Source organism: Emys orbicularis, chromosome 15 (assembly GCF_028017835.1).
Source record: "Emys orbicularis isolate rEmyOrb1 chromosome 15, rEmyOrb1.hap1, whole genome shotgun sequence".
In the NCBI taxonomy this organism is placed as follows: domain Eukaryota; kingdom Metazoa; phylum Chordata; order Testudines; family Emydidae; genus Emys; species Emys orbicularis.
This window is the reverse complement of record NC_088697.1, coordinates 17,265,866-17,279,683: the sequence shown is the minus strand read 5'-3', so window position 1 is coordinate 17,279,683 and position 13,818 is coordinate 17,265,866. Positions and strand designations below refer to the sequence as shown.

Sequence of the window (13,818 nt, the reverse complement as noted above, 5' to 3'; positions counted from 1 at the left end):
GCCCTGCTTGCAGCACGTTCGTTTCCCAGCGGGAAGCACCCTGTCCCATAGAGGCCCTGAGCGTTGACCAGCAAAGGGAGACAGGCTGCCATCAGCCAGACCCCCGGGGAGAGGAGGCCTCTGGGTGTTACCTGCACAATTTAGGGCTCCTACCCCCCTACATTTCTTGTGGGCACTCAGGGAGTAAGGGACCCAACTCTACTCTGTGCTCTCAGGGCTAACACCCATTCCCAGAGGGCTCAGGGCTCTACGGGTCTGTGGGGCTTTTTACCAGCGAAAGAGCCTTACACAGTAATAACCTGTATTTATTAACACTTGATCAACAGACTACACACGCTCAGCATACAATGCTCAGCACTCCTAATAAGGCAGACAAACTTTTCCTGGTGGCCAGTCAGGCTCACGTTGTCTGGGGCTCCAGCTTCTGCACCGTATGGTCAGCAGGGTGTGATGGTGTAGGCAGTTTTGACCTTGGGCTGTGTTCTGAAGTTAGGGTCCAAAGAACTTCCCTTTGGACCCCAGTTTATATAGTTAAAATGTGGGTCCTGCTTAGCCGGACCTTAACCAGCCATTTTACACGGAAGTCCTACAAAATGGTATTTTTCACCCATCCTAGCTCATTATAAAACACTTCTTTAACCAATCACACCCCACCACCTTAGTTGATTCAAATCTTGCAAAATGAGTTATGCCATGGTGCCAACTTTCCCCTTTCCCCGCCCCTGCCCCGCCCCCATTCCAACCCCTTCCCCAAAGTCTCCGCCCCCTCCCTGCCCCTATTGGACACCTTCACCAAATCCCGGCCCCGGCCCCGCCTCTTCCCCAAGCGAGCTGCGTTCCCCCTCCTCCCCCCTCCCTCCCAGCTGCGCGAATCAGCTGTTCCGCGGTGCAAGCGCTGGGAGCTAGGGGGAAAAGCGAGCACGTGGTGCACTCAGGGAAGGAGGCGGAGGTGAGCTGGGCAGGGGGGTGGGGATCTGCCGGTGGGTGCTGAGCACCCACCAATTTTTCCCCGTGGGTGCTCCAGCCCCGGAGCACCCACGGAGTCGTTGCCTATGAGTTTTGCAACAGACCGAAACAATAAAAGAATCAGACAGAGACCACACAGATAAACAATAGGAAAGTAGGGACCACAAAGGCCAAACAATAGAAGTAGAGATTTCACAAATACAACTGTTGATAAGTGGTTCCTTGCCAGGCAGAATGCGGTCAAACAAAGTTTTCTTTAAACGTCTTGAGATCTGTTTCTTTATCCGGTGATGGTGGGTACTCCTAGGACAGGAGCGCCTTCCTAACAGCCCGATAATACACTGTTTTGGTGCAATTTAGATGGAATGTGAGGATGTGACTCTCTGCACCTTAGCTCATGGCTGCTGTTTTTACGGCAGAAGAGGGCCTCAGACCTGATGGTGGGTGAGCATCCTGCAGGAACCTGCCTATCTCACATGCACAGCTCCCGCCCTGCCCTGCTCTCTGCCTCTGGAAAGCAGAGCGATGCTTCCCCCCCTTGGCATCCTGAGCGCAGGCTCTTCTCCACTACAGTCCTGCAGCCTCCTCAGTCCTTGTGCCTGCTTGGGACAAAGCTTAACCCCATCCCTGCCCCAACCCAAGTGGGGCCCCTTCGCCACGTCACCCCGTTGCCGAGATCTGCACTGGTGCTAGTTGGAGCCCTCTGTGTTCCATGGTATAGGCTGCAGAATCCATTCCTCGCTGAGGGGCCAGGTTCCATTTTGCATTATAAAAACATCTGTTCCTAGCCTTTGTGACTGTTCACATCCTGTCTGGAATCAAGCATGAACTGATGCAGTGCTGTCTGCCTGAGTCTGCAGCCAGCCTGAAACAATAGCTTTCAGAGAGCTGGGACTGCCCCATTCATTTCAGTGGGACGTTAACTCTGAAACCTGAAGGGAGTCGTTTCAGTGTCGTTCCGCTCCAGTATTTCTCCTACTGTCTCAAGCTGTCCCACTGACTGCCCTCTCCCCAGCGGCCTGACCCTCCACCGCTCCCTGCCGCTGGCTTCTGCCATGCCTCTGCGTGTTGCGCACACCAGCTCTGCCGCGGGTTACAAACCGAAAGTGGGGGTGGGGGCTGCATAAAGCAAACGGAACAAGGTATCCAAGCAATAACAGCAGCTGCTAGGCTGACTCATTCGCTTTCCATTCCGTAGCACCCTCCAGTTCAAACTTCAACGAAGCAGGTACAGACTCTCCCATCCGTGCAGAACCCAGGGGACTTGCCCTGGGAACTGTGGAGTAAGCAGGGCTTTGGTGAGCGTGAACTATAAGAGAGGCAATGACAGCTGACGGCACGTCGTCAGTTTCAAGAAGTGAGCTGTCGTCAGTTTCAAGAAGTGAGCTGAATGTCGTTTCAGCGCTGCCCCTGCCCTGAGACCCCCACTCCTCTGGCTTTAACAGTCCCGTTGACTGTGTTTATCTCACTCACACACTGGGGTAACTGACAATGGACCATACACAGGGGTGAGGCAGTGCCTGTGCCTCCTCTGACAGGTCTAGTTGGCTGGTGCTGGCACAGCGACCTGCTTTGTGGGTCCCACTTGAAGCAGTGTTTTAGGCTGGGCTGGGCGCACTGCACAACTGGAACAGGGTCAGAGATCAAACCGGAGTCTGTCGGTCTCTTGACTGCTGGTGACCTGGGAGCTGTTGGGGTGGGTTACTGATCTGCTTGCTCTTCCCTCATTGCTCTAATAGCTGCAGATCTGACATGCTGCTCCTAATTGGCATAGGCAGCCTCTGCTCTTTAGCTTTGTTTAGGGGAAGGGTTTATCCTGGTTAGATTCCTTTGTGCTCCTGAGCTGTCAGCCTATGAACAGCCCAGCCCATCAGTCACCCGCTCCTGACGTGGGGTCTTTGCACATACCTTCAGGATTAGCCTCCGAGAATTCCCCCAGCACGGTAATGGGCCAGAGCCTTGGGAATATCTCTGTCCCCAGGCACCCAGGTATGCACTCCCCTTTGGCTGGAAGCACCAACGCTACAGAGAGGGACTCATATCTGCAATCAGATTCTTTTCTCTGGCCTATCTGCAGCTGTTCCTTTGTGCTCCTGACTCCGAGGTGAACAAACACTCCTGATTAGTCAGCTTTGTCCACAGCCGTCAATGGCAGACTGCATTCCAGGCAGGCTGGGATGTGTCTTCCCTAGCTCTCGGAGGGGATTCTGGTATCAGAGGGGTAGCCGTGTTAGTCTGAATCTGTAAAAAGCAACAGAGGGTCCTGTGGCACCTTTAAGACTAACAGAAGTATTGGGAGCATAAGCTTTCATGGGTAAGAACCTCACTTCTTCAAGAAACCCTGGCTGTATTTATCTGCCCTGACCTCCCAACCAGTCTCCTCTGTGCTGTTCCTTGGTGCCCTGACCCCATTGTCTTCCCTAATGGCTCTACAGAGACAAAGATCTGCAAACAAACAGTGCAAACCCCAGCCCGGGGATGGTGGCAGAAGATAAATGACCGTGTTACCTGTGACAAGGCCATGTAAAGTCACCCGCAGCATAGGAAATGAAATGTCATTTCTGCTAAGCCCTTGAGTCACTGACATTACAGGCTGGGACCCGGCATTAGCAGAGCTCAGAAGCAGACAGGGCTGATACTAACCTAGGTGATTTGTGGCTGGGCTGATAAGTTGCAGTCTAAATAAAGCTATCAAAGGAGTGTGCTGCAGCCAGAGTAATTGTTCAAAATGCAGCCATCAACCAAGGGTGATCTATAAAAGGCTCCCGAGAAGCAAACGCACCGGGCTGAGTTATTCCAAGGCTAGCGAGGACTTGCGTGCAGCAGCTTTGGAGTTGCTTGGATTTGCTCCCAGCAGTTAGTTTGTAGAACCCGAATCCTTTGGAATAGGGAAGCTTCCAATAAATAAACGAAACGGACACTTAGTAAAATGAGGCTGTGATTCCCCAGCTGCCCCTCGGAGTGGGGCCCACTCCCCAGCCCTGAGCCCTTTAGAGCTTTACAGACCAGCTCGATTCCTGTCTCCTCCCCAGTGCCCCAAGATTAGGGAGGGGACCGATAATAAGGCAGAAAATATAATGCCACTATATAAATCCACGGTACGCCCATAGCTTGAATACTGTGTGCCGTTCTCATCACCCCGTCTCAAAAATGATACATTAGAATTGGAAAAGGTGCAGAGAAGGGCCACAAAAATGATTAAGGGTATGGAACGGCTTCCCTATGAGGAGAGATTAAAAAGACTTCACGCTCTCCCATTCCCCAGCACAAGCCTCTGGATCCATTCCTGTCTTATTACCACAAGTAGCAGGCACCCTCTGGCCCGAATGCCTACTGGATGTGTCCCATTGGGAGCGCTCTGCTATCTTAGATGGATGGGCGAAATGCAACATGCACCGTAACAACCAGATGGAGATTCCCTCAGCCAAGGCCCGTGGGGGGGGGGGGGGGGGGGGGGGGAGGGCGCCCAGGGGCGGCTCTAGCTTTTTTGCCGCCCCAAGCACGGCAGGCAGGCCGCCTTTGGCGGCGCGCCTGTGGGAGGTTCCCGGTCCCGCAGATTCGGCGTACCTGCCTCCGAATCCACAGGACCGGCGGACCTCCCGCAGGCAAGCCGCCGAAGGCTGCCTGACTGCCGCCCTTGCAGGGACTGGCAGGGCGCCCCCGCAGCTTGCCGCCCCAGGCACGTGCTTGGTGCGCTGGTGCCTGGAGCCGCCACTGGGGGTGCCTCCCACTGGAGCACTCCGGGCGACGGCTCGGGCTGCTCCGTCTATCAGGTGACTTGTTATGGAGACTCACTCTCCAGCAGCCAACTGTTTGCATGGGCATTTGTTAGCCCACAGCTGTCACTGGTCTCTTTGCTGGCTGTTAATAGTTCACTACTATTTGTGGTGTTAGTGCCTGGAGAGGCTCTCTGGGCTCCGTGCCAGGTCCGTCTAGTAAGACAGTCCCAGCCTGACGAGTTTGCAGTGTAAATACAAACGGCGTCTCTCAGAGGAAAGCTGGCTTTGTGGGGAGGGCTCTGGACGTGAGATCCGGGTACAGTTCCTGCCTCTCGCCCTGTGTGACCTTGGAGAAGCCACTTCATCATTGTGCGTCTCTGTTCCCCAGCTGTAAAATGGGGATCCCACGTCCTGTGTCTTGTCTATTTAGATTGTGAGGGTGGGAGGGATAGCTCAGTGGTTTGAGCATTGGCCTGCTAAACCCAGGGTTGTGAGTTCAATCCTTGAGGGGGCCATTTAAGTATCTGGGGTAAAAATCTGTCTGGGGATTGGTCCTGCTTTGAGCAGGGGTTGGACTAGATGACCTCCTGAGGTCCCTTCCAACCCTGACATTCTATGATCTCTCACTCTGTGTTTGCCGCACCCAGAAAGGTGGGGTACCAATCCCTGGGGGGGGGTCTCTGAGCAGTAGCATAGGAAACACGCCCCAAATCAGTTGCTGCTCAGGAAAAGATCTTTGTTGCTCTTGACTTCCACAAGTTTTGCCTCTGGTTCAGACTCTTGTTCTGGCTCTGGGTTCATGGATGGTGGGAACAGGAAGTGGATGGGCCATGTGGCTTCTGGGAGCTTTCAGGCCTTATTGTAACAGTAATAACATCTGAGCGGCGAATGGAACGAGTGTTTAGGCTGCGCGGGTGAAGTCCTGGCTGTCTGGGAGGATGGATCGCGGGGTGCTGGGGATTCTCCTCTGAGACCCCATGGCTATGGGCACCAAGAGACTGTGGCCATGGAGGGAGGTCAAAGATTAGAACCAGCAGGGACGAGGGGGCTGGGGGCGGTCTCTGGTGGCCTTCGGGACTGCAGGAGAAGTGGCTTTTGTCCAGCTATTGGGAGCTCGGTTTGTGTGCCACAGCAGAGGCAACAGGCAGCGCTGGGCTGGAGGGATTAGCCAGCAGCCCCCTCTCCCAGCCCAGGTGAGTTCTCCGTTGCTGACGGACAGGCTGCAGGCAGAGACTGGCCCCCCTTCCGAGCGCATGTTGACTGGTCTCTTGGAGTGCAGCGAACGCAGCAGCCCTGGAGTTACAAAGGGCTGGATCGAACAGACCTGCCCAAAGGTTGGAGAGGCCAGGGTTTCGTGTTCAGGGGATTCATGCCATATCCTGAGCCTGCTGCAGCTGCTCCTGCCCTGTGCATTCCTGGCAGGGGGGAATAGACCGTCACTCTCGAGATAACGGGCTCTGAGCTCGTTAGGCCAGTAAAAGCAAAGCGAAGAGGAAAGGAGCTGCTGGGGGTGTTGTGGGGGGAGGGGTAAGGAGCATGTGGGTGGCCAGATGAAGAGAGAGCTGGAAATCTGGGTCCAGCTCGTATCCCAAGTGAGCAGTTGGGACTAGGTGGGGGTGCTTAGCTCAGGCCTTCAGTGCACCTGCCCCTGCCTTCCCAGGCAGTGCTAGCCCCCACCTGCCAGTACTGACCCAGCCAGGTGGGGCAAGCACAGAACAGCGTCCAAGGACGAGCACCTCTGACCTTATGGCCTTTGTCTGGTGCCAGAAGCTCCCAGGGTTAGATTTGGGGATGGGGGAAGGGAAGCCGGGTCTGTGTGTGACTGAGGACACGCTGACAGCTCCAGGCAGAGATGCCCAGGCAGCGGCTCGGAACAGCAGCCGGCCATCTCCAAACGGGAATTATTTATTGATTTTTGTGTCACTTCTCAGTCCATTACCCAGACAGGAGGCGTTTATGTAATTTGGAGAGGGGGCAGCTGCGGGACAAACAGAATAGCAGCAGCTCCCCCCCGCTGCCAGGGCTGCCCCGGGAGAGGAGGGAGCTGGGGGACAGGAGCAGTCTCTGGGGGCTGGGGGAGCCGTGACTCGGTGCTGACAGCCCGTCGCTCCCCCCGCGCAGGGCGTTGGCGTTGGCGCTGGAAGCAGCGGCTGGAACCCTGCGCTGACAGGCTAATTTTAGAAATTCCTAATGGATTTCAGATGTTTTGACCTTGTGATTTTGAAATTTGGGGCTGTGGAGCTGGCTGAAGATAACAATAAACCAGTGATGCAAACACCCCAGAGCACTCTGTCTTCCCCCGGCGCATTCACAGACAGGGCTTTGGCAGGAATTACTGTCTAGCGCGGCCACTCACCAAGCCTTGTAATCAGACGGCAGCCTCGCTTAGAAGCTATTCTCTCATTTGGCCAGCAATTTCTCTTCCCAGTGCTTACAGGACCTCCCAGTGGTAAAGTGCAGCCGCTCCAGGAGGGGCGAGCAGCGAGAGCATGTTATTAGAGCTCTTCCTTTAAGGACTTCCAAACCCCGTGGAATGGGAAGAGAGCTGCTCAGCTGGGGCCTGGGCTAGGAAATGAGTGCTGGCTACCAGGGGGAAGGAATTAAGTCATTTCCTAAGTAACGGGAGCCCTTTGGGTGACCCTCTTAGCTCCTGTCTGCAGGCAGAATGTGCTTGGGCAGATTAGACGCTTTGTGTTTGAAACGTGAAAGGGTCACTTGGGTTCCGAGTTAGAAACTCGGAAAAACTCCCTTCCCTCGTGGCCACAGATCGGCTGTGGTTGTTACCGAGAGAGGGGCAGACGTGGCTCTGGCCCTGTTGATGATTTTCGCCTGTTACATTTGGGCCAGAGATGTCTGGTGTCTCTCTTCTCTTGCGCATTTCAGCCGAGGATGAGAAATGGTGGGGCTGTTATTTTGCATTACAAATGTCCACTGCTTGATAAATCCGCCCTCTTCCCCTGGCTCCGAACCACCAAAGTTGTTGTGTGCGCGCTCAGGTTTGGGGTGGTGCCGCTCCTGCTCGCCAACGGGGAAATCATTTGCATAGAGTCAATCAGCGTTTCCAATGGTGGGTGAAATTGATTGTGCTGCAGCCAGGCAATCCCATTCTCCTCTAAAGAGGATCAAAGATGTGTTGATCTGGTGCCTGCATTGATTGCCACAAAGCCTTGATCCCGTGCGAACTCTTCCGGCACAGGTCCGCACAATGGCTGGGCTCCCAAAGGCTGCTTTCTAGCTGAAATGTTTTCAAGATCAGTGTAACGTGTCCCAGAGGTTGCAGGCGCTCCTGTTAGCTCAGAGGCACCCACCTGGAGACGTAAGCCGTTCCCAGTGCCCGGTGGATTTGCTGCACAGAGCTACAAGTGATTCGGTGGTGGGCATTCGCAGCCATTGATTATAAAGGAAATCTGAGTAGACCAGGTCCTGTCTACACTGGAAGACGCTCTGGCTGAGCGGAGAGCTGGTAGGGTTAGAACATTGGAACCTGCAGGAGAGGGGAAGGAATGTATTCAGGTTGTGTGCAACTCTTCTTGTTCTTAACACCTCTGCAATGCTTTTCTCAGCTCAGGGCTAAGCACGCCCCCTCTGCACCTGGACTGAGCTGCACCAGGTGAGCGCGAATCATATTTCGTTAAATCTGTTTAAAGTTGCCCCATTAGTTAAACTGGTGCAACTGTCTCCTATCGGCGAGGCCTGAGCAAGCCCAGAGTTCCGCCAGCACCAGCGGGGAGAGCAGGCATCAGGTTCTGAGAGTTTCTAAGGCGGTAAGACGAGCAAAATGAATGTAAAGGGGGGAAACCGGAGTAGAGCTGGCCATTGTGATGGATCTCGGGGTACCCAGAACTCTGAGTTGCCTTGTCATCCCCCTGCCTCCAGCGTGAGGGAGATTTGTCTGTGGTGACTGGGTGTCCACTCCCTGGTAGCGCCAGCCTTTCAGCCACTCGGGTTCAAAAAAGAACTAGAGAAGTTCCTGGAGGACAGGTCCATTAATGGCTATTAGCCAGGATGGTCAGGGATGGTGTCCCTAGCCTCTGTTTGCCAGAAGTTGGGAATGGGCGACGGGATGGATCACTTGATGATTACCTGTTCTGTTCATTCCTTCTGAAGCACCTGGCATTGGCCACTGTTGGTAGACAGGATACTGGGCTAGATGGACCTTTGGTCTGACCCAGTCTGGCCGTTCTTATGTTCTCCTCTGGGCTGTCCCCGACTCCCCTTGAAGCACTCCCCTGTGATATCCAGCCCCTGACACTGGCTACTCACAGAAATTCCAGAGCCTCTGCCCCCAAAGGTGCAGGGACCCCAGTTAAACCATTGCTCCTATATAACACACAGCACTGGTACTGAAACAAACGAAGGGTTAGTTAAGGAAGGACAGAGATTCTACTAGAAACAAGAGTGTGTGATGGAAACAAATGGCTACACTACAAAACAAAATAATAAAACAGAAACTAGGGCTGACACTTACTAACGGTTCCCTCTTCTAGCTGATAAAGTGGGTTCCCCCCACCCCCAAAGTTCAGTCTGTTGCAGACCTGGCTGGCTTCATAGGAACCAGGATCTGATCTTCCATGAAGCACGCCCCGCTCCACAAGCTGTCTCCTCAGCGAATGGACCCAGAGGGTTCTCCCCACTCGATGTCACACTGAAACAGTCTTTTTCTGTGCTCGTAGACAGGCGACCCCCATCTGGTACCATGTCCCTTCTTTACCCCCAAGTGGCTTTGGTTGTTTGCAGTTGTCTGTGATGGTTTTCCATTGACTGTCCTGAAATGGGGCAGCGGTGGACAACTGAGCCTGGCGTAACATCACCAGCTGACTGGGTGGGGTGGCAGCTCCTGCCTGCATAGAGGCCGTCACCCAGTGATGTCGCTGCCTGCTGACGCCCCTTAGCTTTAAGCCCATCAGGGTATAAACCTCGATATAGGTACATTATTCCTTAAGTGTCGCCCATGCACGCATCCTGCCATGGTTACAAGCACCAGAAAGTTCAATAACCTCAACTTTCGATAGAGATCTTCCGTGTTGTCCTTTATGGACAAATCCCCTGCAAGCCTGTATTTGATGTAGCGAGTTTGTCAGGTCTGAGACAAGAGTTGTTTGCAAAGACCAGGGGACCCTTTGTCAAGGGGCCTATTTATCACAGTCGGAAACTTGGTTTAGTCAGAAAATGCTGGTTCACTGGAGCAGAATGTTTTGCTGATTCTGTGGCAGATTCAACAACACTTTCACTGAAACACCTGCCCAGGATCCAGCAAAGAGCATCCACCAGTGCCCTGCCATGGAGCGGGGAGCGTAGGAGTGATAGGCCCAGCTCCCAGTGTCCTCAGTGAGGCCGTCCTGGAGCCATGCAGACTGCCCTAGGTGGGGGACCCCAGGCTTCCAGACTCCCAGGCCAGCTGTCTGCCTGCTCGGGCTGCCCCGGAACAGCAGGCCCTGGAGCCAGTCCCAGGACTTCCAAGCTAGCCGGGACCCCAGGCGCCCCGAGAGCCCAGGCTGTGGGCACTGAACAGCTCCCTTCACAGCTGCTGAGTGCCACAGACATTCTTGTCAGTTTCACAGCTCCTGTTCAGAAAAGCATGTCGGTTTCACACACTTCCTTTTGGGAACACTGTATTTCCCTGTTTCCAGAACAAAACACTGACACTTCTCCGAACTGAATTCCCTCCCGGTGTTGGCCAGCTATAGTTACAACTTCCAGGCTTCTGTCCTCCAGCATACAGAAGCCTAAAAAAGTACACACCCATTTCTCCCCTTTACAGGGCACATCATGGCCCCAGGAAACGCCCGCTGCAGACATGCCTCGAACCTCGCTTGTAGGGATCTGAGCACTTCTAATCTGGGCTCAGCTTCTTAGAAATCCCATCGTAGAGCTTGGCAGTTTGGTGTTTGCTCCCTGAGTCGCATCAGAGATGGTGTCTGGCCACCTGGCAGCAGGCTGAGATGCTGTCCTGGGGGGTGTTCTCTGTTTCAGCAGTGAAGGAGAGCAGTAGCTGGTACTGGAAGCCACATGTGCGTGTGGGGACTGCGTGCTGAGCACCCCTATATGCAGTGCTAGGTGATTTCCAGTAAGTAAACAGATAAAGGACAAGAAAAGGCCACCGGGGCAGGGGCCTGGGGATTGTGGGGAGGCTTTGGCAGAGTAGCAGTCCTTGATTGTTCTTGCAGCCCTAGCCTGTCTCAGCGCTAATGATTGGCTCTCAAGGGGAAACTTGCTCAAGGTCTGCCCGACACCCCCAATCCCGCCAGCCTGCTCACGTGGCTGCCACCACCCGAGGTGTGGACGGGGGTCGAGTCAAAGGAGCATTTCACCGTCCCGCACGTGGGAGGGGGGGAAAAGACGAGGGCGGGAGGGGAATGAAGAGAACTCACTCAAGCAATTTCTCCTTTTGAATCACACAAATAGGAAACAAATTCTGCTTTTCTCACTTCAAATATTTCTCCAGCTGCGCTTTTTTGGGTGCCTTAAAACACCCCCAAGCTGCTGAATGTTAAAATGTGCCGCCAGGTGTGCGGCAAAAAGGCAGTGACGGGCAGTCATTGTGAGGGGGAAACTAAAAGCAATGAAGATAAAGCAGTTTGATTTTGCTTGTATGCACATTAGGAAACATCTTCGCTAAGTTTGGATTTGGGCAGCCGCTGCTGGCACAGTGGAATTGTCTGGCAGAATTACCCACTCAGCAGTGAGTGGTGTTGGACTATGGGGGAGGAGTGTGTTTTAAAACAAATAAAATCTGGATTTTTTTTTGGCATACTGTTGACCTTACAATGTGGCCTTTGTTCCTGGTGTTGTGCTGTGGTTGGTTTTGGAAAACAAACAAAAACCTGTTGTGTGAAAGCAAACTGGAGCTGGCCACATTTTTTCAAATGAAAAGGGTTTTTCTGTTTTTTTTGTTTTTGTTTTTAAAGGCCTTTTTTTCAAAAATGAAATTTTTCACCAAAAAACCATTTGTGAACATTTTTTGTGCCTTTCACAGTTAAAAAAACACGTTATCAAACACACAATTGAAAATTTTTGTTCACCAAGAATCTGGTTTTAGGTCAACCAAAAAATTAATAGTCATTTTGAATGAAAAATATCAGAGGCAGAATCTTGTAAACCCTCCTGAACCCCCACAATTGGGTCTGTTTTGACCCTTTCTGAACAAAAACAACGTAGGAAACTTTTGCAAAACTAGTTTTTCGGGCTGTGTCTCTTCGGAAGAGACTGTTGTATTCTCACTTAGCCCTTGGCAGCAGGCTCTGGGACATTTGCAGAACTGCTTGTTTCTTTGGGAGAGTAGGCTCTGGGCTGAGGGGTTTGGGGTGCAGGAGGGTGCTCCGGGCTGGGACCGAGGGGTTCGGAGGGCAGGAGGGGGATCAGGGCTGGAGCAGGGGGTTGGCACGTGGGAGGAGGTCTGGGGTGCAGGCTCCGGGCGGTGCTTATCTCAAGCAGCTCCCTGAAGCAGTGGCATGTCCCCCCTTCGGCTCCTATGTGGAGGTGCAGCCAGGTGGCCCTGCACGCTGCCCCGTCCGCAGGCACTGCTTCTGCAGCTCCCATTGGCCACGGTTCCTGACCAATGGGAGCTGCAGAGCTGGTGTTGGGGGTGGGGATGGCGTGCAGAGCCCCCTGGCTGCCCCTAGGCATAGGAGCCGAAGGGGGGACATGCCACTGCTTCTGAGAGCCACGCAGAGCCACGGCACGGACCCTGCTCCCCAGCCGGAGCTCAAGGTCTGAATTAAAAGGACTGACAGGCCGGATGCAGCCTGCGGGCCATAGTTTGCCCACCCTTGGGCTAGATGAACACAATGGTCCCTTCTGGCCTTGGAATCTATGACTTTATGAGTGTGACTGGCTCTTACGGAAGCCGCACCACAATAAGGAGGAGAGACAGTCCCTGCGGTAGCCAGGCTGCAGAACCTGGGGGGAAAGTTATCCCTGTCCGAGTGCAGTGGTTGTCTGTGCAAAGGAAGGAGGGCGAAGCGACAGAACAGTGAAGGGTCAGCCGTGAGCGTGAGCAGTGGGGACAGACTGAGCCCAGGGGCTGGGGAGATGCACCAGGAACATCTGTTTCCTTTTTAAAAGGAGATTAAAATAGCAGCTATCAAAGCCCATGTCTCATGCTCCAGTGGGGGTTACCCAGAGATGGCAGGGAGGAGCGTTGAGTGATGCCCAGGCGCGTGCATCTTTCAGCTGGAAAACCCAGGCATCCCAACTGGAACAGCAGCCCCTGCTCTCCTTGCAGATCCCTGGCCACAGGGAAATGCCCAGTGAAAGGCGGCCTGCGAAGGGAATACAAGTGGTGCCTTTTTCTGCTGCTCTCCGATGTCGGCGAGCAGCCTGCTTTTCTTAGGAGCGTTTTGGGATTTGGGAACCTTGGGCAGAGCACCGTCCGGTAACGAGCCACTCTGAGCCTAGGAGATCCTGGCCGGGATTCTAGCGCCGCAGACACGGGTAGCACCCGGTTAAACATCCCTGCGTAGCGACAGCCGCAGCCTCACTGAGTGCAGAGCACCCCAGGGCACCCTGCAGCCGCGCTGCTTGGAATGGGTGCTGTTCCCCTGGCTCCCAGCGCCCCGGCTGACGAGGTGTGTCCAGCCATGCCCTTGCTGGAGCAAACCTGTAGCCATCCTGCCGCTAGAGTGTGGTATATGCCATGCCCAGGGCCGGCTCCAGGCACCAGCTAAGGAAGCAGGTGCTTGGGGCAGCCAATACAAAGAGGCGGCATGTCCGGGTCTTCGGCGGCGGGTCCCTCAGTCCCTCTCTTCCTCTTTGAGCTACCGCCGAAGTGCCGCTGAAGAGGAAGAGAGGGAGTGAAGGACCCGCTGCCGAACTGCCGCCGAAGAATGGAGCGGCGCGATTACGCTGCCGTCCAAGTGCCACCGATTGGCCTTTTTTTTCCCGCCGCTTGGGGCCCTGGTCATGCCCAGAAACTGCTTCTCCATGTGCACTAACTCCACCTCTCCCCGTGTGCGTGCAGCAGGCTCCGCCCACCCTGCACATGCTGCCATTTGGTACAGGCCCCGGGCACGGCCACATGTCCCGTTTCTCTTCTTTACATTTTCCTGGTTTGTGTTTTTAAAATAAATGAATCCCCCTTCCCCTGTCATGTTGAGGGGCACCGTTAAGCATGTGCCCAAGGAGACAATGCAGC

The 13,818-nt window shown here is 54.2% G+C and overlaps 1 protein-coding gene across 1 annotated transcript in view; it reads left to right on the top strand.

The window, feature by feature from the left end:
- The window catches only part of ROBO3 (roundabout guidance receptor 3), a 113,826-nt gene that overhangs the window by 1,179 nt on the left and 98,829 nt on the right, over window positions 1-13,818 (top strand). The window lies entirely within an intron of this gene.